A 23882-nucleotide genomic window follows, 5' to 3' on the forward strand; every position below is an offset into this window, starting at 1 on the left:
GGGATCTGGGGATGGGCAACACTGCTGCCCCTTGAGCAGTGAATGAGGAATAGCATTTCCGCAGTTCAAAGAGAATTTCTGTTCAGTTGCAAACCAGTTCAAACTAGGCAGGTTAGATTAACCTGCAAAGATTGAATCAATTCAGGCTCAGGCTTTAGGAATGTCTGTCCCTGCAAGTTACTGTGCAGGGAAAATAGTAGATGAGGGAAGCCCCTGTTATGGTGGGCAGTAGAGTTCTGCAATTAGGCCCATAGTGGCTGCTCAGAACTCAAGAGGGCCCAAGACTAGGGAAGAAACAATACACTGTGGGACACCTGGAGGACCAACTGCCCCATTTGTCCCATAATGATATTATGGGACAACTGTTCTTCATGTCCTTCATGACAGTGTCAGACAACCTTTTAGTACCTCTTATTCTTAAAACCTTCTTATGGTTTTTGTCCTGTGACAACTGAGAAGGACATCTGAATGCTTACATTTTGTTCTGGGAGAAAACATTTTCTCCCAGGACAAGGATAATGCCCTTTCATAGCCTGGGAGTTTTAACCAATGGCAAGAATGACAGCAGTGGATAACCTTTCCCTAAGTGATTCAACTTTAAGATGCTTAGAGGGTACTTAGTATGATTTAACATTCTTCAAGGAATGGATGTTCCCTTTTTAAGTGCCTTTAGAATAGTTTGAAAGTAACTGTAATTTAAAAAATATATAACTGACATTTTTTTTCAACAATGCACTTACTGCAGCAGCTTAGACTGGCTCTTTTGTTAAATGTATACACTTCTATGTCACTTTCTTTTCCATTCTTAGCCAAGAATATAGCATATGTTGTACTTTGATAATGAGGATTTTTTTGTTTGAAATGACCAACAGTGAACTTTTCACATAATTAGGGGTCTACCTAACTTTAGGAGGCAGCAGGCCAGTTTCATGGGAAGACTGCAGAGCTGGTTGTCATTTTCATGGACTAATTAGTGGGGCCCCCACAGGCCTGTGATTGGCTGAGGGGCCCTAGTGGCCCTTCCCCTCACCAATGAATGGCTGTGAGAGCTTCTCCTCTTGTGGACTTCCCTTTGCTGTTGATTTGTGGAGAGGGGTGGGGGCAGAAGACAGTCAGCCCTCTCAGCCAATCAGTAGTGAGATGCAGAGGAAGCAGCCATCTTCATGTGGGCAGCCCCCCTTCCTTCCCTGCCTCCCTCAGGCTACACAGTTGGGCCACAGTGTGGTAAGGACTGCTGACTCCCTCTGGGGAGCCAGCATTTATTTTCAGTAAATTTTCTTTTCTTTGTGGACATTTCCCACTTTCATGGGCACTAACAGATTTTGCAATTTCTGCAAAATCTCAAAATCATGATTTTAGTAGGTCCCTACATATAACTGAAAACAACAACATTTTATTTTTTTTAACCAAGATGCACACCTTCTTTCATTTCATGAACAACTTAAAATTTTTCTTTTGCTACTTAGAAGACATTAGTATAACCAAAGAAACTGAGGACTCTGATATTTGGTTACATATATTGACAACACGACTTAGCAAATGAAATGTCTTGAAGGAATGCCATATTCTGCAGAATCCTTTGATTGATTGATTTTTTTTTTTACTATATTTAAACCAAAGCATGTTTTTACTAACATGAAATAGACAAAAAGAAAATTTTAAAAAGTAAAACAAAAACCACGCCTTCTCTAGAGTTCTTATGTTCAGCAATGAAGACCTATTAACAGATCATCTCAGAACCTTTAAAATATGAAATAGAAAAGGGGGAAATAATTTAAACAACATATCATATACCATAACAGAATTTGCTAAGATGGCTGTCATAGGAAATATGGCATTTAACCCATTGACCATCTTATATACTTCTGCACCATAAAAAAGAAAAAAAGATAGAAATAAAAACCTGCAAATTCCCAAGTTCATTGTTTACTTTGTAAGGGGAAAAGACCTGAAACTGAATGAAATCCACTAAGGACTTTGTCATTGCTCTTATTTTATTTGGAAGGTTTTCAGGTGCTTCAGTGATGGACAGCAGTGTGAAACCCAAAGATCAACAGATAAATCAAACATGCAGATGTTTTCCATGTAAGTGTATCAATCAATTAACTGTTTTAATGAAATGTATAGATTCATTGCACTGCTGATGTGCACACTGTTTAATCTGTAAATGAAAAACAAATACGGAAAAGATATGTATCCATTTAGACCATGTTTTCCATGTGTGTTGAAAATGTGTACTATGTGCAGTGTAGCAGTGTTCTCATTAAAGCTATTAAAACAGCTGCTTTATGTTTTAAAGAAAAATCAATGTGTGTGCAAGCTTATGCTATTTCAAATAGTCTCTTTATAAAATTATGTATTTTGGCTAGATTATTGGTTGCAGCAAAAATCTGATATTTACTTTTTCCATCCTTAGTTTGTCTTGTCTATTTACATGCTAAGTTTTTCAGGCAAAGGTCAGTCTCAAACTGCATGTTTTCCCAGGGCTTGATATATTTGGACTGTAATGATGATTTCTAGACACCACTTTATTCTTAGTGCAGGGTATGGGGCAGTCAATTCCATCTCTTTAATATTTTGCCCAGCTCAAACCTGGTTTTGGCACAGGTGCAGCTTAGGTGGAAAGGGCTGCAAATAGAGTGGAATAAAGTTCTACCCATGTCCTTTCCCACCTCTAATGTCTACTCTTTCAGGGCCTGGAAATAAAGGTGTTGTAGGGAGCAGTAGAAAATATTACATGTGTCTAGAAATTCTCTGCTGGCTATATATGTTTAGGTCCTTGTTCCGTGTTAGCGCAAAGAGTTACTATACTGTGCTCAGGTGGTGGTGGGGGATGGCATTTCAGATAGAGCAGATCCTAAAGAGCCACTCTAATTAAAATGCTGTGGGGCATTTATACACATACATTAATAGGCAATGCATAGAAGGGACATGGGGGGGCACGTGTCCCCTCCCCCTGAGACTGACTGCTGCTGAAACCACCACCGGCTTCTATGGGTGGGCACTGCTTGCCACCCGCCCCCGCCCCCCCCCTTGGTGCCAACGCAGCCAACCTGGTGTCTGCAGGTGGTCCCTGATTACCATCCCCCCCGTTGCCGACACCAACGCCGCCATCCCTGCTTGCCGCCATGGTGCTCCCCAACTCTTGGGAGGCACCAGTCATTCCTGCACATATTTGTCTGCTTCAATGCACCAGAGCTCAGAGCTGTGTTGCGTGCATACTTTTGTATAAATGGTGAAATACTAAAACTTCTTCAGTGTGTTTTAATTCATTAAAAAATGGTTACTGGGACACTTAAACTAAAGCTCATCAAATGGGCTTTAGTTAAAGTGTTCTATGGCCATTTTTAAACCCCTGGAGGTTATACATATGGTACTGCAGAGATGCGAGAGCATTCTAATTAGAACATGTTGCAGCATGTAGCACCTTATAGTGCTAGGATAGGAGAATCTGGACCTCTGTGCTACCTCTGTATCACATGCAAGAGTGCTGCCAAGAATCATGCACTGTGTAGTGCAGGGCAGATCCTGGAAATGAAGTAGATAGGTGATTTAGAGCCTTCCTGAACAAGAAACCCTGTATCATCTGGGTATTTTTTGGTGTATGCAGCTTCTTGGAGCTGCTCTAAAGAGATATGCTGTATTTCTGGGATTTGGCAAGAACTGACTGGGAGCAAGTGGCTATGGTGCCTCTCCCAGCAGCAGAGAGGCAGCAAAACCAAGCTCTTTAAACTAAATAAAACATAAAACCACACTCATAAAAATCTTTTCTGCTTTCTACCCTCAAATGCCCAAACATCTCTGCTGATGTCTATGCAATCGCATATATCTGGGTGATAGAAATGGGCCATTCTCTATTAGCTATTCTTAATCAAAAAGGGAGAGCTGTTTTCAGGACAGACCTTTCTTTTTCACACCCGTTATCTTTTTTACTCACACTGCAGCTGCTACCTGCTGTCATCCTTCTTCACTGAATCTTCTTGCAGCCTGTGCTGCTTGGCTTGAGACAAGTACTCCAATTCCCAAAGCACTGCCTATGTCCCAACCGAGATTTCAAGAGTAATGTGGCTGTTTTACTATTTCCCTCTGGGGCTTTTAATATTGATGTTACTCTTCAGTGGCAGCAAAGATGAACTACTATTTATCATAAAAAATAGCACTTTATTCTTTTATTACCATGTTTAAAAGCCAAAACACCACGGCAAAGTCTTATTTTTAAAATATCCAACCAATCTCTAAAACAAAAACAAATGGATTTTCCTTAGCATTACAGCCATAGTGCCTATTCATACCAAAAGGACTTAGAACAGCATTAATCTGATGGGGGAAACACACTGCTATTAGAATCTGTAGTCAAAACGGTCATGAAAATTAAATTAATCCCAGGCGCTAGGTGTGGATATTGCAAATGCAGAAAAGAAGACTACTCAATATTGCACTGAAAAACTTAGATGTGGAAATCTAGAGACTGCTCATTTCAGTTAGGCCCTCTTTCACAGAGGTGAAAGTGCCTTTTCTTTTTAATGATTAGCCTTAACTCCTATAAAAAAACTCAGGGATGTGGAGGAAATACATACATCTGGACTACGGGCAGAAAACAGCTATTGGGCAGTCATATTAGCAAGTTTCCTCATCAAGAATGAAGTAGCTTACTAAAGAAACTGGGATGCTTCTGTTCTCTTCATGGTTGTCTTGTAGTGCATCTACATGAGAAGTCTACTGTGGAGCTAACTATTAGCTCCACAGTAAAACAACAATGTCTACATGTGCAACCCTATTAGATCACAGTATATTAATAAACATCACCTCAGGGTAGCCCAGGTGAACACAAGTGCTACCGTGTGACAGTGTTGTTTTGGTGACAGGACTGGCTGGGGAACAAGGGTGCTTCAGTGCGGGGGCTTCCTGCCAGCCAGTCCCTGCAATGAAGCACCCTTGTGCCCTAGCCAGCTTCTCCCACTGCACATGGAGCCCTATTGGAGCTGCCCTGGGTTGACTGTTCCATCCTGGGTGCATGTGTTGTGTACAAATACTCTGGAGCAATATGCTTTGGAGTATTTTGCTCCTGGGAGCACATTCAAATGGTAGGCCCAGGAGCAAAAAACTCTGGAGGATATTGCTCCAGAATTTATTCATGAACATTAATTACATATTTAGACACCCACAGTATAATGCAGTATAACGTGACTAATAGGACTTTGATCACTGAGTAGTTTTGGAGGCTTGGATAATATGTAACTTTGTGTGTCTGCAAAGAAAAATATCCCAAGGTTTAAAGGACTTAATTCCTGTCCTCCTTTCACCCATAATTTATGAAGTGGCCAGGGCCATGACTTGGACACAGAGGCCCCAAAGTTAAATTCCAAACAAAAATTATAAAACAAAAAGGTAATTAGTTGTGTTAGTGTGAAGACAGACAGAATACAGCATAGGATGGTACCTTAGACTATCTCATTCAGAACTGTACAAGGTTTTGTAGGCGACAGCCCACTTTTTCAGATGCTAGGGACTGACTTGCAGAGAGCTCTCTGCATACTAATAGTTGGAAAGAAAAATCATAAAAATAATCCATGGTACAGACCTAAGGGGATCAAGTCCAGAGAATTTAATTGTTTGATTATATTTCCCCAGTGTTACTTTCTTTTCTGGAAACCCTGCAAAGTTTCACTCTGATAGCAGTCTACAGTGACATATGGCTCATGAAAACTTATGCTATACAACTTTTATTGGTCTATAAGGTGCAAATCTATCCAGCCTTCTGCCTGTTTTCAGACAAAAAATCCCTATATTCTGCAAATCTGTCAGAAATGTTATGCACCATAATTACAGTGCATTGTTTAATACCTGTAATAACAGGTACTAATTTAATGTACCATAATTGGAACTACTGAACATAAGCGCAAACAAACATTTTTTTTTGTGACGTTTAAATGCTCTTTGGACTAATCTATTGCATATTAGCACATTAGCATGGTTGTTGCAGCCGTGCTAATGCACAGTAGAATTAGTCCAATGGGCATTAAGTGTCTTATGACTGAACAAAATCTACACCCACTCATCCTGCTGAACATGTGTGCAAGATAAGTTTTACTTTTATAAATGGTCACAGACAATTAAATTCAACCTGCCATTGTAAGATGTACCAGGAGAGATATTTCCAATATAGATAGGGAAAGGATAGAGGAACAAATTTCAGTTTAAAGAAGACTTATTTGGCATCCAGGAAATTGGGCAACATGCAGGATGGTCAGCTAAAAATCCCTCAAGCCCATCAGCAGCTAGGTGGCTGCAGAAGCATCATCCTGCTCATCAGACTGGGGACAGAAGAGGGCTCTGCTACATTAGGAAAGTTTTGAGTACACAGGCACTCAAACATGGCTGGCAGAATTTAAGTGATAATCAGCAAGTCTGCTGGTCTACAACACAGGCAGGCAAAGAGGGTAAAGTGGATGAAGCAGCTACCAGACAAAGTGCAAGCAACTGCCTGATTGATAAATTGCTTCTTCTGGGACACTGAAATGAATGGAACCAGGTGTTAATCAGGTGTTAACAGTGACATATATTCTATACCTACAGAGTACAGGGCTTTTGGTTGTAGCAGTGTTGGTCTAAGAATATAGGCTGGCAAGGTTCTTTGAGTAGATGTGATATCTTTTATTAGATCAACTGAGTAGTTGGAAAAAAGTTCTTAGCAAGTTTTGGGTGCAATCACTCTTCTTCAGGCATGGGAAGTCTCTGATGTTCTGAGACTCCAAGGAATGAGAGAAGCTAAAAGTGTGACAGGATGTCAGTAAGAATGTAAATAGGTAGAAATTAGGGAAACAAAAGATAGAGCAGGGAAGGGAGAGGGGATTGACACTGGACACATTACAACCTGCCTGACATTTGATTCACCATGTACCTGCCAGACCTGACCTCTTACACTTCTCTTCCCTCTCCCCCCAGGTTTCTCCCTTCACCTCCCCTACTTTTCTTCCCGTTGTCTTCCTCATTTTCAGCATTTCCTTTTTCATAGACTCTTTTCTACCTTGAATTACTACTACTATAGAGTCTCCCTTACTCAACTTTCGCTTCCCCCCTCCCTCCCGCTCTACCTTTTGTTTGAACATCTGATCACCAACACCAAGGAGAAAACTGAACTCCTGAATAAGTATTTTGCATCTGTATTCTACCAGTCTAAGAGTGACAGTCTGCTGAATGCAAATGTGATGCAGAATAGTCACAGTAGGGATGATCACCTACCCACAGTCAATGTAGAGCTGGTGAAAGAACAGATAGAGAAGCTGGATATCTATGCATCAGCAGCACCAGATGAACTCCATCTGAGCGTGCTGAACAAATTAGCCAAAGTCATCTCAGGACCACTGGTGAACCTCTTTGAGAATTCATGGTGCTCAGGAGAGGTCCCAGAAGACTGGGAGAGGGCCAGTATTGTACCCATCTTCAAGAAGGGGAGAAGAGAGGACCCCGGGAACTACAAGCTGATCTATCTGACCTCAATCCCAGGAAAAATCCTTGAAAAATTTCTCAAGGAGTCCATATGTGATAAGCTAGTAGAAGGCAAAATTCTGTACAACAGCCAGCATGGTTTTGTCATGGGTAAGTCATGATTAACTAACCTCATCTTCTTCTACAACCAGGTTACTCACCACCTGGATAAGGGAGATGAGGTCAATGTCATTTACTTGGACTTTAAGAAGGCCTTTGACTTGGTGTCCCAGTGTAGCAAACCCCCCCAATTTTTCTTTTTTTTTCATTTTGAAATGCATTTCCTCACTTCCCAACTATTTCTGACTTTTTCTCTCCCTGTATTCCCTACAGATAATTATGAGTAAGCTAAGACATAGGACAAGCTTTAGGATTTTATTTTGGTAGCAAGTTTTTCTTTTTCTCTCTCCTGCTTTGATACACTGTTTTATATTTTATTATTATTATGTTTATATTGATTTTTACTGTTTTATATTACTGCTTTAATGATTTTTGTTGTTTTTCCTATTGATACTATATGATTTAGGTCTAGATATGTAAGTTAGCATAAGCCATGTCAAGTGTCCATTTTGTCTGTCAAGCCTCCATCTTGTGTCCTCTGCCCGGGTGTAACCTATGATTCATGTCTAACCAGTCTCATGTATATTGGTTCCTGAATGAATGGAGATGAATGAGGTTGCTTGAGATACAATGGTAGCAGGCCTCAATAAATAATCAACTCAATGACCAGACCATTGCCTTTCATTGACTCACCCAGGAACAGAACAGAAAAAGACAAAGATCCTACAGCCAACCCACTATTGCAACACAGACACTTGGAACTGCACTTCCTCGCCTGGAGTGCACATGCTCAGTACACCAGGGCTGACCCTTGCCTGGGCATGCCCCTGCCACTAGGGTCATAGTTTCATAGTGCTTAGGGTCAGAACGGACCTAAACAGATAATCAGGTCCAAACCTCTGCCCCAGGCAGGAACGAGTGCAGGGGTCATAACATCCCAGCCAAATATCTATCCAGCCTCCTCTTGAAGACCCCCAAGGTAGGAGAGAACACAACCTCCCTTGGGAGTCCATTCCAGAGCCTGGCAGGTAAAGTCTCCTGATGTCCAGCTGAACCTTCTCTCTAACAATTTGTGGCCATTATTCCTAGTAAGCCCCAGTGGTGCCCAGGGGAACAGAGCCTCAGCCAATTTCCTTTGGTCCCCCCCTGGTGAGCTTGTAAATGGCCACCAGATCCCCTCTCAGACTTCTCTTGTGGAGGCTGAATAGATTCAGGCCCTTTAGCCTCTCTTTGTAAGGTCTGCCCCACTGCCCCTTGAGCATGTGAGTGGCCCTCCTCTGGACCTTCTCAATGCTAGCCACATCCCTCTTGAAGTGCGGTGCCCAGAACTGGACACAATACTCCAACTGTGGTCTGACCAATGCCGCACAGAGGGGAAGGATCACCTCCCTGGACCTGCTTGTGATGCATCTGTAGATGCACCACAAGGTGTGGTTAGCCTTACTGACTGCTTCCTCACGTTGGCGGCTCATGTTCATCCTGGAGTCAACAGTAACTCCAAGATCCCTTTCTGCCGCTGTGTTGACAAGAAGGGTGTTCCCCAGCCTATAGGTGTGTTGCTGGTTCCTTCTCCCAAGATGCAGCATCTTGCACTTGTCTGCATTGAATTCCATCCTATTCTCATCTGCCCACCTCTGTAACCTATCTAGATCTAGCTGGATTCTGTCCCTCCCCTCTAGTGTGCCCACCTTGCTCCACATTTTGTGTCATCAGCAAATTTGGACAGCGTGCATTCCGCACCCACATACAGATTGCTCATAAAGATGATCCATACCTTGTCATGCATCCAAAGATGCATCTCAAGCTGATCCAGAGAGGTGATACTCCCCCTCTATGCGACTTTGGTCAGGCCGCAGTTGGAGTACTGCATCCAGTACTGGGCACCGCACTTTTAAAAGAATGTGGCCAGCCTGGAGAAGGTTCAGAGGAGGGCCACACACTTGGTGAGAGGACAGCAACACAGGCCCTATGAGGAGAGACTGAGGGACCTGAACCTGTTCAGCCTCAGCAAGAGGAGGCTGAGGGGGGACCTGGTGGCTGCCTACCAAGGGAAGTGGTCCTCACTCCTACCTTGGGCAAATTCAAGAGGAGGTTGGATGATCACCTGTCTGGGGTCTTGTGAACCCAGCATTCATTCCTGCCTGTGGCAGGGGGTCAGGCTAAATGATCTGTTCAGGTCTCTCCTGACCCTAGTTACTATGAAACTATGAAACTACAAAAATACGTTGAAGAGTACAGGCCCCAGGACTGAGCCCTGGGGGACTCCACTGCCCATATCCCTCTAGGTTGAAAATGACCCATCCACCACCACTCTCTGGGTGAGACCATCTAGCCAATTTGCCACCCATCTGACTGTATAGGCATCAATGCCACAGGCACCTAGTTTTTTTAAGAGAATGTGGTGGGAAACAGTGTCAAAGGTCTTCTTAAAGTCCAGGAAGATGACATCCACCTCAATGCCCCTGTCCAGGGACTTTGTGACCTGATCATAAAAGGAAATCAGGTTAGTCAGGCAGGATCTGCTCTCAGTGAACCCATGTTGGTTGTCCCTGAGCATTACCTCCCCTGGTAGGCCCTTGCAGATGTGCTCCTTAATAATTTTCTCAAAGGTCTTCCCAAGGACTGAGGTGAGACTAACTGGCCTATAGTTACCTGGGTCCTCCTTTCTTCCCTTCTTGTAAAGGGGGACCACATTGGCCCTTTTCCAATCCTCTGGTACCTGGCCAGAGCCCCATGAGTGCTCATAAAGCCATGCCAGGGGCCCCTCTATGAGTGCCACCCATTCCTTCAGCACCCTCGGGTGGAGAGCATCTGGACCTACTGATTTAAACACATCCAGCCCCTCCAAAAGTTCCCTAAATAGGTCGTCTCTGACCTTAGGCATGGCTGTGCCTCCCCTGGGTCTGTCTGTAATCCTAGTGGGGGAAATGTCTCGGTCCCTGTTCAGGAATATGGAGGCAAAGAATTTGTTAACGAGGTCAGCTTTTTTGTTTGCTGCAATCACCAGATTGCCAAGCCTGTTCTGTAGGGGCCCTGAGTTACCTGGTGCCTTCTTCTTACTTCTTATGTATTTGAAAAATAATTTTTTGTTATCCGTAATTCTGGTCACAAGCCCTAGCTCCATCTCTGCCTTGGCCTTCCTAACAGCCTCCCTGCAGTTCTGAGCAATGGAGGGGTAATCCTCCTTGGTGACAGCGCCTTGCTTCCACTGTTTGTATGCCTCCTTTTTTGCCCTCAGGCATTCCTGGATGCCTTTGCTGAGCCATGGGGCATTTAGCACTCCTGACCCCCTTCATGCACATTGGGACTGACTCCCTTTGAGTTTGGGGGATCATCTTCTTGAGGAACAACCACCTGTCTTGGACTCCCATCTCATTGAAGCTCTGAGACCCCAATGCCTTTCCTAATAATCTTAGCTCATTCGAGTTGAACCTCCTGAAGTTGAGAACTTTTGCCTTACTGCTTGCATTCACCACCCTGCACTGGATAGTAAATTCCAGCAGGCAATGATAACTGTTGCCCAGGTGGTCAAGTACCCACAGACCTTTCACCAGGTCATCACCTGTGGCAAAGACCAAGTCCAGCAAGGTATTTCCTCTAGTGGGACTACGCACCTCCTGGGTTAGGTGGAGGTCCTGTATCCCAGCTAAGAACCTAGGAACCCAGCAGATGTCTGGGTAGTTTAGGTCACCCATGACAACCACATCCCTTGACTTTACAGCAGTCATTAACTGACCTGAGAATTCCAGGTCCAGCTCATTCCCCTGGTGAGACGGTCTGTAGTAGACGCCCTCTATCAAGTCCCTTTCCCTGTGACCCCCTTGCATTCTTACCCAGAGTGCATCAGTTTGCCCATTATCTGACCCCATCCTGATCATTGAGGATGTGTATTGCTCTTTGTCGTAGAGTGCTACACCCAACCTTTTTCCCTGTCCCATCTGTACAGCCTGTAGCCCTCGATGTCCGCTGCCCAGTCATTGCACCAGGGAATTGCACCAGGTTTCCATGAGCCCCACTAGATCTGGGTTTTTGCTAGCTAGTAGGAGGGTTAGGGTCATAGAAGGTCTGCCCCTATAAAAAGGGGTCATGAAGACAGACCCAGTGGGATGCCCTCTCCATCTGGACCAGCACAACACCATTCCACCTATCCTCCCAGAGGCCATGCTGGTGACCCATGCTGGATAACACTTAGCTGGAGAAGACCGCAACTGGCCATCGAGGACCAATTCACAGCCCAGGATAGGTAGCTATCATCCACCTTCCTTCCCCAAGAAAAGGACCTGGACTCTGTCCCTACACACCTTGACTTCAATCCCTTCACCAAGCCTTTTTCTTTCCTGTGTGGGTGTGTATGTGAGTGTGTGTGTGTGTGTGTGTGTGCGCGCCCGCATAGGAACCAATAACTTCATGGGGCTGTGTAGTGTGTTGTCTGTTTAATAAACCTGTTATTTTGAAACCCCAATTTGGGTTTTTGTCCTATTGACCTCCCGACCCTCCTCCTCAATTTCCCAGCTATCTCCCAGCTTTCTGCCTCTCATTTTCCTGGCTGTTTCCTCCTTGCCACTGGGCTTTTTCCTTTGCTTCCACCCTGGCACCAGGTGACCCCGAGTAATCCTGGGGCACATTAACCCTAAGCAACCCCAACCCCAGTGATCTGGAGTAATGCCGGGGCAACTTGACCTTAAATAATGCCAGTGCCCCTCCAGTCTGCTGGTTTTAATCCCAGCCCTGGCACTTTCATGCTCTTATTTTTCCCTCTCTCATCTTAACCCCCATCCATCTCCCTCCTTCCCTTCCTTCTGGAAATCTTTGACCCTGGATTCTCACTCCCATAGTCACCAAGCACCCTAGGTACCTCAACTACCCCAAGCACACACATAGACACCACACCACCCAAGTCCCAAGTCAGGAATTCACCTGTATGTGTAGGTGTGTGTGTGAACTGACAAATTATATATTAGAGCTCGACTCCATGCAGTGCCCAATGGCTAGGGATATGACAATCTAATCACTCATGGGTCCTGTTACTCATTAGCCAGAGCAAGCAGGGAGCAAACACCAGCACACATTGCTCACAACAGCTTTATTCTGAATAGAGGCAGCTTTGGACTAGCTCACCAAAAAAAAACAAACCAGAGAGCCGCACTGAGCAATAGTTTTTTCCACATACATACACTGTGGTTTATGTTCTTTACCATTTATTCCACCCTCACTCTTCCTATGTTCCACTCATTTCTCCTCCCATCTCAAGCTCCACCTCTATTTACTGTTTGCTTCATTAACATGGAATTACCTATGCATTTCATTCATTTACATGCCTTTTTGCTATGAGCACATGTCTAAGACCTTCACCCCACTTCTTCAGTCAATGGGCAGACATTGGAGGCTTCTTTACCTATCACCATTCACCTTTTGCATATGTTTATCTTGGATTCTGTTACCAATTACATGTTGTTTTTCACATTCCAGTCTGTTTTTCCATCTCATGTTGTACCATCTCCACATTCCTTAGGCCCCTGTATCTTATCTCATTCCTCACTGTAGCTGGTTCACAATACACAGACTTACTTGCTGTTTTTTTTCAAAAAATGGTTGACACAGTTAAGATGGTTACTTAGCATAAGTACTCATAAGCAAAATCTACCTTACCTTCTAACAATAGCCAGTGGTTTACATCCTGATTCTTTTCAATAATGATTATATATCTCACAACACTACTATATGGTTAAAAAAACTACTTTTCTACTGTATACTTTTAATATATTATTCTGCCTTGTGGTCAGCAGCTTTTTCTGGGCCACAAATTAAAGCTTTTATTCAGCTGCAAATCCAATGACCCCCAAGATCCAAATATTGTCACCCTAACTATATATATCTATATATATCATCATGTGCATGGGCTACGAATTAGTAATCCATGTATGTGTACTGGGTGTATGGGTGTTGACAACTGAGTTTTGTCTAACTTTTAGTGTGTGTGGTGTGTAGGTGCTTGAATTGGTGATAGGTGTGCATGTGCTTAGATTGGTAATTTTGGATGTGTATGTGCCTGAGTTGGTAGTGTGTGTGTATGCACCTAGTGATTTTTGTGTGTGTATATGTGCAATTAGCACTGTTAGATGGGAGGGTGTGACACATTTTGAGATCCTGAGAGTTGGCCTGGCCCTACAGGGCAACACCATGAGGCTGTCAAGGTAAAACTAGGGGACTATGGGCTCAACAATTCAATGGTCAGATAGGTGGGAAACTGGCTGTGGGGCTGGGACCACAGAGTACTAATAGATGGATCTGTGTTGACCTGGCAGAAGGTAGCCAGTGGAGTCCCCCAGGGTTCAGTACTTGGACCACTGCTTTTCAACATCTACAGCAATGATCTGGATGTGAGGGTGAAAAGCTCTTTGGCAAAGTTTGCCGATGACACTAAGCTTTGAGGGTGTGTGGCCATGCATCAGGATAGGCTGAAGAACCAGGAGGGCCTAGACAGATTTGTTAGATGGGCAGACCAGAACCAGTTGCTGTTCAATTCTGATAAATGTAAAATGCTCCATCTAGGGAGGAACAATCTGCAAAAACTTACAGGCTTGGTGGTGCTTTGCTAGCTAGCACCATGTCTGAAAGGGACCTGGGGGTCATAATTGACCATAAAATGAATGTAAGCCAGCAGTATGATGCTACAGTAAGCAAAACAAACAATACACTGGCATGAATCAACTGATGCATCTCAAGTGAAACTGAGGAAGTTATTCTCCTGCTCTACTTGGCACTGGTGAGGCCACAGCTGGAGTACTACTTCCGATTCTGGGTCCCACACTTCAAGAAGGATGTGGAGAAGCTTGAGAGAGTCCAGAGAAGAGCTACTCATATGATTAAAGGCCTGAAGAGAAAGCCATATGAGGAAAGACTGACAGATATGGGACTGTTCAGCCTAGAAAAGAGACTTTGGGGGGATTTGACTGAATCTTACGCATATATCAGGGGAGAGTATCAAGGGCTAAGTGAAAAATTATTCACCAAAGTTTCTCAGGGAAAACCAGGAGCAATGGTCATAAACTCCTAGAAGAAGGCACCTACCCTGGAGGTCTTCAAGAGGAGACTGGACACGCACCTTGCTGAGGTTATTTGACCCCAGCAATCTTTTCTTCCCAGAACAGGGGGGCTGGGCCTGATGATCTCATGAGATCCCTTCCAGCTCTAAACTTCTGTGAATCTGTGAATGCTCAGTTGGTTTAATAAAAGATATAACATCTACTGGAAGAACCTTGCCACAGAGTACGGGGCACTTCAAATACCAGAAAGTCTATAAGTGGTATCTTTGACATAACAATCAATAAGATTTTCACATGGCTGTGCTACTTGCATTATTTAATTAGCCATTACTTGTGAGCATCTTGTGAACAGGCAGGCAGCTCCTCCTGGATCAGCTCAAAGGTGGAACTGGATCCCCTACACCCTGACTCAAAAGTGAATGCCTGTTGGGTGAGTGGGGAGGGGTCACTGTAACTCACAGTGCTTTCTGATTTACAGCAAGGAGCTGCACATTTGTCAGCCCCCTAAGAGAGCTGGGCTTGGCCCAGAAACCTGAAGGGTGAGAAGGGCAAGTCCTATGTGTACATACAGTGGAGGGGAAAAACAGGAAGGTCAAGAGTTGTTTAAAGGACAATGCTGATACAAGACCAAATGGATAGAAATTTGCCATGAATAAGTTCAGGCTGGACATCAGTAGAAAGTTTGTAATCAGTACAGTGGGGAGATGATGCAACTGCCTTGCAAGGAAAATAATAGGGATTACCCCCTGTTTCCTAATTTTAAGGTAAGTTGATCTGTTTCTCTGGTTCCCTGAAATAAATGAAGACTGGATTTGATGATCTAGGACAGGCAGGTTCTACGTTAGTACAGTGCCATCCTGGTCTGTGGTAAACCTCATGGGCCATGACACTGAGAACTAGACTAGGCATACAGGCTGGCACAGGGCCTGATCCTGGCAGGTGGGGCCTGATCCATCCTATGGACTGGCGGTCTCTTCCATTCATATATCCCTAAAATTTACAAACTTGGCTTTTTTCACATTTCAGTCAGAAGCAGAGATATATTAAAGACCATATCAAGTGATCAAAGAAAAGGAATGATACCATATATTTTAGGTGAACAGTCACAAACTTTGAATATCAAATTCTGAAGATCCAATTACTTAATCATATAGTTATTATGAACAACCCATAGCTCACTTTGATTAATAAAAATAGTTGACAATTTGCTGCTGTATTTATTCTATTTAATCTTCTCTTTTGTGACTTGCAGTCAGGAAGGCCAACCGTACCTTGTCATGCATCCACAGATGCATCTCAAGCAGGTCCAAGGAGGTGATCCTCCCCCTCTATGCGGCACTGGTCAGGCCACAGCTGGAGTACTGCATCCAGTTCTGGGCACCGCACTTCAAGAGGGATGTGGACAACATGGAGAGAGTCCCGAGGAAGGCCACTCGCATGATCAGGGGACAGCAGGGCAGGCCCTATGAGGACAGGCTACGGAACATGAACCTGTTCACCCTCCACAAGAGAAGGCTGAGGGGGGATCTAGTGGCCTGTTACAAACTAGTCAGAGGGGACCAGCAGGCATTGGGGGAGTCACTGTTCCCCCATGCACTGCCAGGAATGCATAATGGTCACAAGCTGGCAGAGGGTAGATTTAAGCTAGATATCAGGAGGCGCTACTTCACGGTCAGGGCGGCTAGGATCTGGAACCAACTTCCAAGAGAAGTGGTGCTGGTTCCTACCCTGAGGGTCTTTAAGAGGAGGCTAGATGTACACCTTGCTGGGGTCGTTTGACCCCAGTACTCTTTCCTGCCATGGCAGAGGGTCAAACTAGATGATCTACTCAGGTCCCTTCCGACCCTAGAAACTATGAATTGATTTTTCCATATTAAGCTGAGGTAGTAATACCTGCTTTTGATTCCTGGGTAACTATAGAAGCACATTAGAAGTAATATCAAAAATTCCTGCAACAGAATATTTTGATTCAGAACAGAAACAGTGATGGCATGGTAAATCTGGGGAGCCTCTATACTTATTGCAGGTGTGTTACATATTCTTTACTTTGATTGAATGCAGTACTGTATTCAGATGGGAAGGAGGAGTCTATTAGAAATTAAATAATTTATACTTTATGAGTGCAGTGTGTCCAGTACTGGGGAGGCAAAGTCACCCCCCTGGCATCTACCTGGATTTTGTTTTGCTTTCTCCCCCTGGCCTTTCAGGGTTCTACCCTGTTGTCTTTCCTGCCACACCTTGTTGTTATGATTGGACAGGGAGGCTGCCCCTAGATGGCAAAGGGGTTTGGGTGTGAGGTCCTTGTCTGGACTGAGGCCCCCTGTCCCTGGCATTCTTTACTCTGGCTGGGCCTGTCCACCTGAGGTCCACTGTTTCCGGGCCCCAGCTCCATCCCCACCCTAGATCTCATAGACATTTGGGCCAGAAGGATAATCGAGTCCAGCCCCCTGCCCCAGGAGCAGGAAGTCAGCAGGGATCATAGGATACCAGCAAGATAAACATCCAAATGTGTCTTGAAGGTGTTCAAATTGGGTGCTTGAACCACCTCTGGCAGCAGTCTATTCCAAACCTTTGGGGCTCGGACAGTAAAGAAGTTCTTCCTTATGTCCACACTGAATTGGTCACAGTGGAGTTTGTGACAGCTTGATCTTGTCATCCTTTGAGGAGCTCTGGTGAATAGTTATTCCCCCAGATCCTGGTGAGAACCCCTGATAAACTTATAGGTGGCCACCAGATCACCCCTGAGCCTGTGCTTTTCCAGGTTGAAGAGTCCCATGGCTCTCAGCCTCTTGTCATAAGGCCTGTTTTCCTGACCTCTGATCATGCATGTGGCTCTCCTCTGCACTCTCTCAAGCTTCTCCACATCCTTTTTGAATTGTGGAGCCCAAAAATGGATGCAGTACTCCAGCTGCAGCCTCACCAAGGCAGAGTACAATGGGAGAATGACATCCTGAGATTTACTTGAGAAGCATCTATGGATGCAGGCCAGCATTTTTCTTGCTTTACTAGCCTCAGCATCACCCTGACAAGCTCTGGGCTTGTGTTCCCAATCTTTGACATCTGACACCATAGGCCTTCTGTTAACAGTAGTGCTAGATACTCTGAAAGGGTCTAGGACCTAGGGTTCCCTTGACACCCTTTTTGGTAGCCTCCTCTATCCCTACAGACACAACCTGGTCTTCCTGTATTTAAACACAAAAAAAAAAGATGTGAACATTGTCTCTCAAACAATGGGGTTCCCCATCCTGGGTGAACATGCCACGGCAAAACTACTATGCAAGGCCCCAAAATATTTATCTTTGGCTGCCTGGTGGTGCAGGGGCTTCCTGCAGCTTCCCTGCAACCTAGACCCTTCCTCCTTTTTCTCCCTGGGGCTGTGGTTATTGTAGGCTGAAGGATCAGACCTCTCCACTTGCTCTATTTTTTGCTGACCTCTGCTGGACCCTCTCAAATTTGTCCATATGCTTTCTGTAGTGGGGGGCTGAAAACTGAACACAGTACCCCAGATGTGGCCTCACCAGTGCTGAATAGAGGGGAATAATCACTTCCCTTAACTTGTGGGCAACACTCCGAACAATGCAGCCCAGTATACCATTAGCTTTCTTGGCAACAAGGGCACACTGCTGGCTCATATTCAGCTTATTGTCCACTGTAATCCCCAGGTCCTTTTCTGCAGAGCTGCTGCCCAGCCAGTCTGCCCCCAGCCTGTACTGGTGCATGGGATTGTTCTGTCCTAAGTGCAGGACTTTGCACTTGTCCTTGTTGAACCTCATAAGCTATCTTTTGACCCAATCCTCCAATTTGGCTAGGTCACTTTGAATCCTATCCTTATTCTTCAGTGAGTCTACTATTCCACCCAACTTAGTGTCATTGCAAACTTGCTGAGAGTGCATTCTATGCCATTTTCCAGGTAGCTGATGAAGATATTGAACAAAACCAGTCACAGGACTGACCCCTTGGGCACTCAACTTTATACTGGCTGCCAACTAGACACCAAACCATTGATTACTACCCTCTGAGTCTGGTGCTTCAGCTAATTTTCTATCCAACTTACAGTCCAGTCATCCAGCCCATACTTCTTTAGCTTGTTTGCAAGAATGTTGTGGGAGACCATATCAAAATCCTTGCTAAAATCAAAGTATACCACATCCACTGGTCTTGCTGTGTCCATAGAGCCAGTCATCTCATCACATCATACAAGGCAATCAGGTTGGTCAGGCATGACTTGCTGTTGGTGAATCCATGCTGACTTTTCCTAATCACCTTCTTCTCCTCCAAGTGCTTAGAAATTGATTCCTTGAGGTGCTCCATGATTTTTCCAGGGACTGAGGTGATTAATAAAACCTGATCTGTAGGTCTGTGAGAAATTTTTTTGGTTGTTTTGATTCGACACTGTTTCAACTAATTTTGAGTTCAAGACAGTGAGATTGAATTGAAATGAAGGGCTTCTAAACAGCCTCAAAACAAAATGAGGCTAGTTGAAATGTTTCAAAGCCAACAGTGAGAGACAGGGGAGAACCAGGGCTCTGCTCCCAGCACTAGTCAGGAGTTCAGCCCTGGATCTCCCCATCTCCTGCTGCTGGAAGCTGACAACAGTGGAGGGGAAGGGAACGGAACCTGGGCTCAGTTCCCCTCCCCAGTGCTGTGATCTGGCAGTGGGGGGGGGGGGCGAGAGTCAGCCTATCTTGGCTCACTCCCACCCCCCCACACACACTGCGATCGGGCATGGGAGAGGAGTGTCAACCCAGCTGGGCTCACTCCCACATCCCATGTGCTGTGATCAGGTGCTGGGATGAAAAGTCAGCCCAGCTGAGCTCACTCCCACCTCCTGCATGCTGCCCAGCAGCCCACTCTTTGCACCCATGCACAATCAAAGTATGGGGAGGCGGGAGTGAGCCCAGCTGTGCTGACTCTCCACCCCCATGACTGATTGCAGCATGGGGGGTGGGAGTGAGGTCAGCTGGGTTGACTCTCCGTTTCCCCCTGCCTGATCAAGTGCCAGGGATGGGGAGTCAACTCAGCTGGGCTGACTTCCCACCCCCAGTGAAATGTTGAAACAGCATTGAAACAGCCTTTCAGTTTCAATGGAATGGAACAGAACAGCTGTTTTGAATCAAAATGAAATTCAAAACAGAACACTGTTCCTTGAAACAATCAAAACTGAAGGCAAAACAGAATGGTGCCATTTTGCACAGCCCTACTGATCTGATGTGCTCTAATTACAGTGCATAGGTGTAATTTTGATGCTCGTGTATAGGCACCCTAGGCTGACTGCATTTGACAATCTCCTCAATGTCTGTTTTCAAGCCTCAGCAGGTTCACCGGCTCCTGCTGTCTCCCTGGGGTTTGCCACCACCAGGCCTTCTGCCAGGGTTGGGGAAGGTAGCACCTCCCCAAAGTAGTGGGGTGTAGTGCCTCCTTGTAATCATCTCAGTCAGTAGTTCATGAAACCACGGCCAATCCCAGCCTAGTAGTATGGGGTGAAGCAGCTTTCAGGCAATGCACACTGACAATGTCTGGGTGTGCCCTGCTGTGGTGAGTTGCATGTGGACCTGGTCATAGCTTTCTGGATTTCCATGCAGACACACCAATGTGCATTGGTCTATGACATATCCCGGGGTCCCCCTATACCCCCATCAACAGAGCTTGTCATACCAAGGTTTGCTCGCACCCTGAGTCTAGGAGGCCTGGGACCCCTTTCCCCTCTACCCATGCTTCTGCCATGAGGCAGGTCCATTGTGAACCTTGACCCTCCACCCCCACTGCTATTGCTCTCAGGTGAATGGCCTTAAAACCACTCCATTTTTTTCTACTGCCACAAACTCTATTTTACCTCCTGCATACTCTGATAGATTTGTGGAGCTGACCTTTTCCTGCTGACCTCAGAGGCAGCTTCTGGCAAAGTGCTCCACACAACTACACAGGAAACATGCCTGGCCATTGTTGCCCAGCAAGGCCATCTTTTCCTTAGTGTCTTTCCACTCCAGCTAAGGCATGTGCAGTCAATTATCAGAGAACCCCTTTGACCTAAACTCATGGAAACATCAGTTTAGGGAAGGAAAATAAAAAGTATGTACAGCATCATCAGTACAACCTGAGCAGAAGCTGTAACCATGACTCCCAGATTTCTAAATTGGCAAAATTGAGAGAGTGATTGGATGGCCACAGGTCTCACTTTATACAATTATGTTATTGTGTATTTCTTTGGCAATCATTGCATTTATCCATTTGCAGCAAGAATACTTTAATAGTCAATACTTTCAATTTTTTTTTTTATCATTTCATGTCAGGGAGAAAGCAGGGAAGAATACATTACTCAGAGTGGATCTTTTCCTATTTGTTCTCTGAAACCTGTTTCTGTACTGATACACCCTGTATCTATCTGACTAAATACAACATAGAATATCTGCATAGCAGCTGCTATAGGAGTGTCTGTAGAATATGCACCAATTACAGAGTACCCACTACAATATTTCTATGCCTGTTTCAGAGACAAATTATGATAACCAGTTCAGTAAATGCCACAGACTATCTACAGAGTTCTTATCTTTACTGACTTCAGACCTAATTTCCTTCTTCGTGACTGCCTAGTGAGACACAATAGGAGAGTAGAAGGTGCTCATAACCCAGGTCTTAGTGGTTATGGCAATTTGCCAAGAAGTGTAAAATATCAGTTTAAACTCCATCTGAGGATGGAGGGACTAGAACCTGGGTCTCCTACTCCTTGGTGAAATGCCCTAACTACTGGGTTACTGTATTGAATAATAAAGGCATCACTTTCATTTTTCTCCTTTGGCCTTAAATAGTTCCTGCTCAGTTTTTCTGAGATTTAGATATCAGAGAGCTATGCAAAGTTATGTACTTTCCCAGCTGGAATAGGCACTCAAGAGACTACAAGTGGCCAGAACAGATGAGCTATGGAGGAAGGGGTAGGATATAAAATCTTAGTAAGTGGCTCCAAATGCTACTTAAGCAGCTAATGTTAGCTACGGAAGTGCTGCTTACCTATCAAACATGGAATCAGAATTATGCCTAAGATCTTTGCAGCATAAAAAATATATCTTTTTGTGAACATCAATGTGGTTGTATAAAGTGGTTCTTTTAAAAATTAGTCCTTTTAAAAATGCCTTAGTAAAAAAAAAGTAAGATCAGTAAATGAACCCAGCAGCAAACAGCCTACCTAGCAAAGAACGGCCAAGAAATTTGCCTAAATGGATGTTATTTAGAATGCCACAATTAAAGCATTGCATTTGTAACTCAAAAGATGCCAATAGATTATCTCAAATGAACCTTGAATACCATGAGGCCAATTTTATGATCATCAACTTTTCTGAAACAGTTGAATGCCAAGTACCTCTGTGTTTCAGAGCTAAAAAGGGCATTTTTTCAAAGGAAATTGAAGGTAGTATATTAGTGCTATTAATCACCTGACACTGTCAGCCAGGATGATTAGCACTTTTGATCTAAGTGCAATTACCACCTAAATACCTCCCAGGCACTTAATCAAGGGCACTTTTTAAATGCTGAATGTAATCTTGGAAGGTTGCTCCTTCTGTGAGCTGTATACACTAAACAGCAACAGTGTAAGGTCTTTGTCTAGACTACCTCAGGATGGTTCCCAGGAAAAAACTTTGGTTTTCAAAATTTTTTAAAATAACATTAGGCTGTCTTTAAATCATAGTAGCTCAGTATGAGAGAAAAGAGCCAAATGACTTCCATATACTAATTTTGTCTCATATAGATAGGAGAATTATGTTTAAAAAAACCCAGGAAAATGGTATTCCTCTTTTAGATGAGAGAACCCTAAATCTGCATGTATAATACACCCACAGCAAGAGGGGACAGAGTAAGTCCTGCCTCAGACAGGCATATAGAGATGGGTACAAAGATTTCTTTCTTTAGTTCCCTTAGTTTCTTCCCATGTGTAGGCCAATGACCATTCATAGCACTCGTGCAGTAATTTTTCAGCTATAGATCTCAAAACACTTTATAAAGAATAGCACGCTCTGCCCATCCTGAGCAGGGGTGCAAGCAACCCTGCAGAAGCAGTTGCTGCTCGTACACCCCTCCTTTAAAAATCCTGTAGATCTCTGCTGTAGATCTCAAAACACTTTTATAAAGAATACCATTATTCTCATTTTAAACATGAGAATATTAAGTCACAATATGATTATATGAGCAGCCTCAAGTCATACAGAAGGGCTGCCATACAGGAGGGAGTCATTCCTGTGGCCTATCCTTGGAAAAATATGGAACACTGAACTATGAACCTATGGAAAATGCAGTCCACAAGCCAAAGGGAGGACCACTATGCTCAAGAACATCTGTACTACAAAAAGCATTTCAATAACCACATGCTTAAGTAGAACAGTCTCATTTTCAGCCAGTGAAGTTCAGTTTATCTACATGAGGAAAAAAAGCCTGATATAGTTACTTCTGTCATGCAGTAGCTATTTCACATGATCACTTGTGTGGACTCATTTATTCAGCCTTAAAAGTGAATTTTATAATTCATTTTAATCCACTCCTTAACTATCAAAAAGCACCTTAATTCAAAGTAACATTGGCCCCATGGCTGGTAGTACAGAATACCTATTTTGTTTTGAATATATATGCTGGATCAGATCCTAACTGACTGCTCACATGTTAAGCAAAAATATGTCTGGGGGAAATGGAATGACATTAAGCAAGCCACCTACTTTAAACACAGATTTAGAAGGGGCACCAAAATGGTGGCCCTCATGAAGCCTGTGCTGTGGGAGGTGGGTGTAGCTGGTGTGTGCAGAGTCTCCACTGCACCAGCAGAAGCACACCACAGCAACAGACGCACTGAACTCCTGCTGAGTTGGCTGCTGCTGCTGCAGCCATGGCTGTCCCTGTTATCATTGGCTGCTCTGTGAGGTGGGGCCTCCAGAGCCACTCCTGCCCCATTATAGTCAGGCTGCATGGGGGGCTGTGCTTAGTCATGGACAGGGGCATCCAAGGGTGGGCATCACTTCTCTCTTCCCAATCCTTCCAGGTGTTTCCTGATTGCCTGGGAATAGGTGCAAGGAAGAAGTAACATGCCCGCTACTGTCCCTGGCCATGCCCAACTTTCCATGTAGCTGTTCTCCACAGTCCCAGCTGAAGCAGGGCAGGAGCAGCTGTGATGTGATGGAAATGATGGCAGATGAGTCTCTCTGCTGTCAGAGCAAAATTTTGATTGACTGCTGATAATACAGAGAGTTGGATCTGACATGTGCAGACAAGCCCAGCGTATGGAAAATTCCACAGCATGCCCAGCACATG

This window comes from Gavialis gangeticus, unplaced genomic scaffold (assembly GCF_001723915.1).
Source record: "Gavialis gangeticus isolate Ggan-Ray unplaced genomic scaffold, GavGan_comp1, whole genome shotgun sequence".
NCBI lineage: Eukaryota > Metazoa > Chordata > Crocodylia > Gavialidae > Gavialis > Gavialis gangeticus.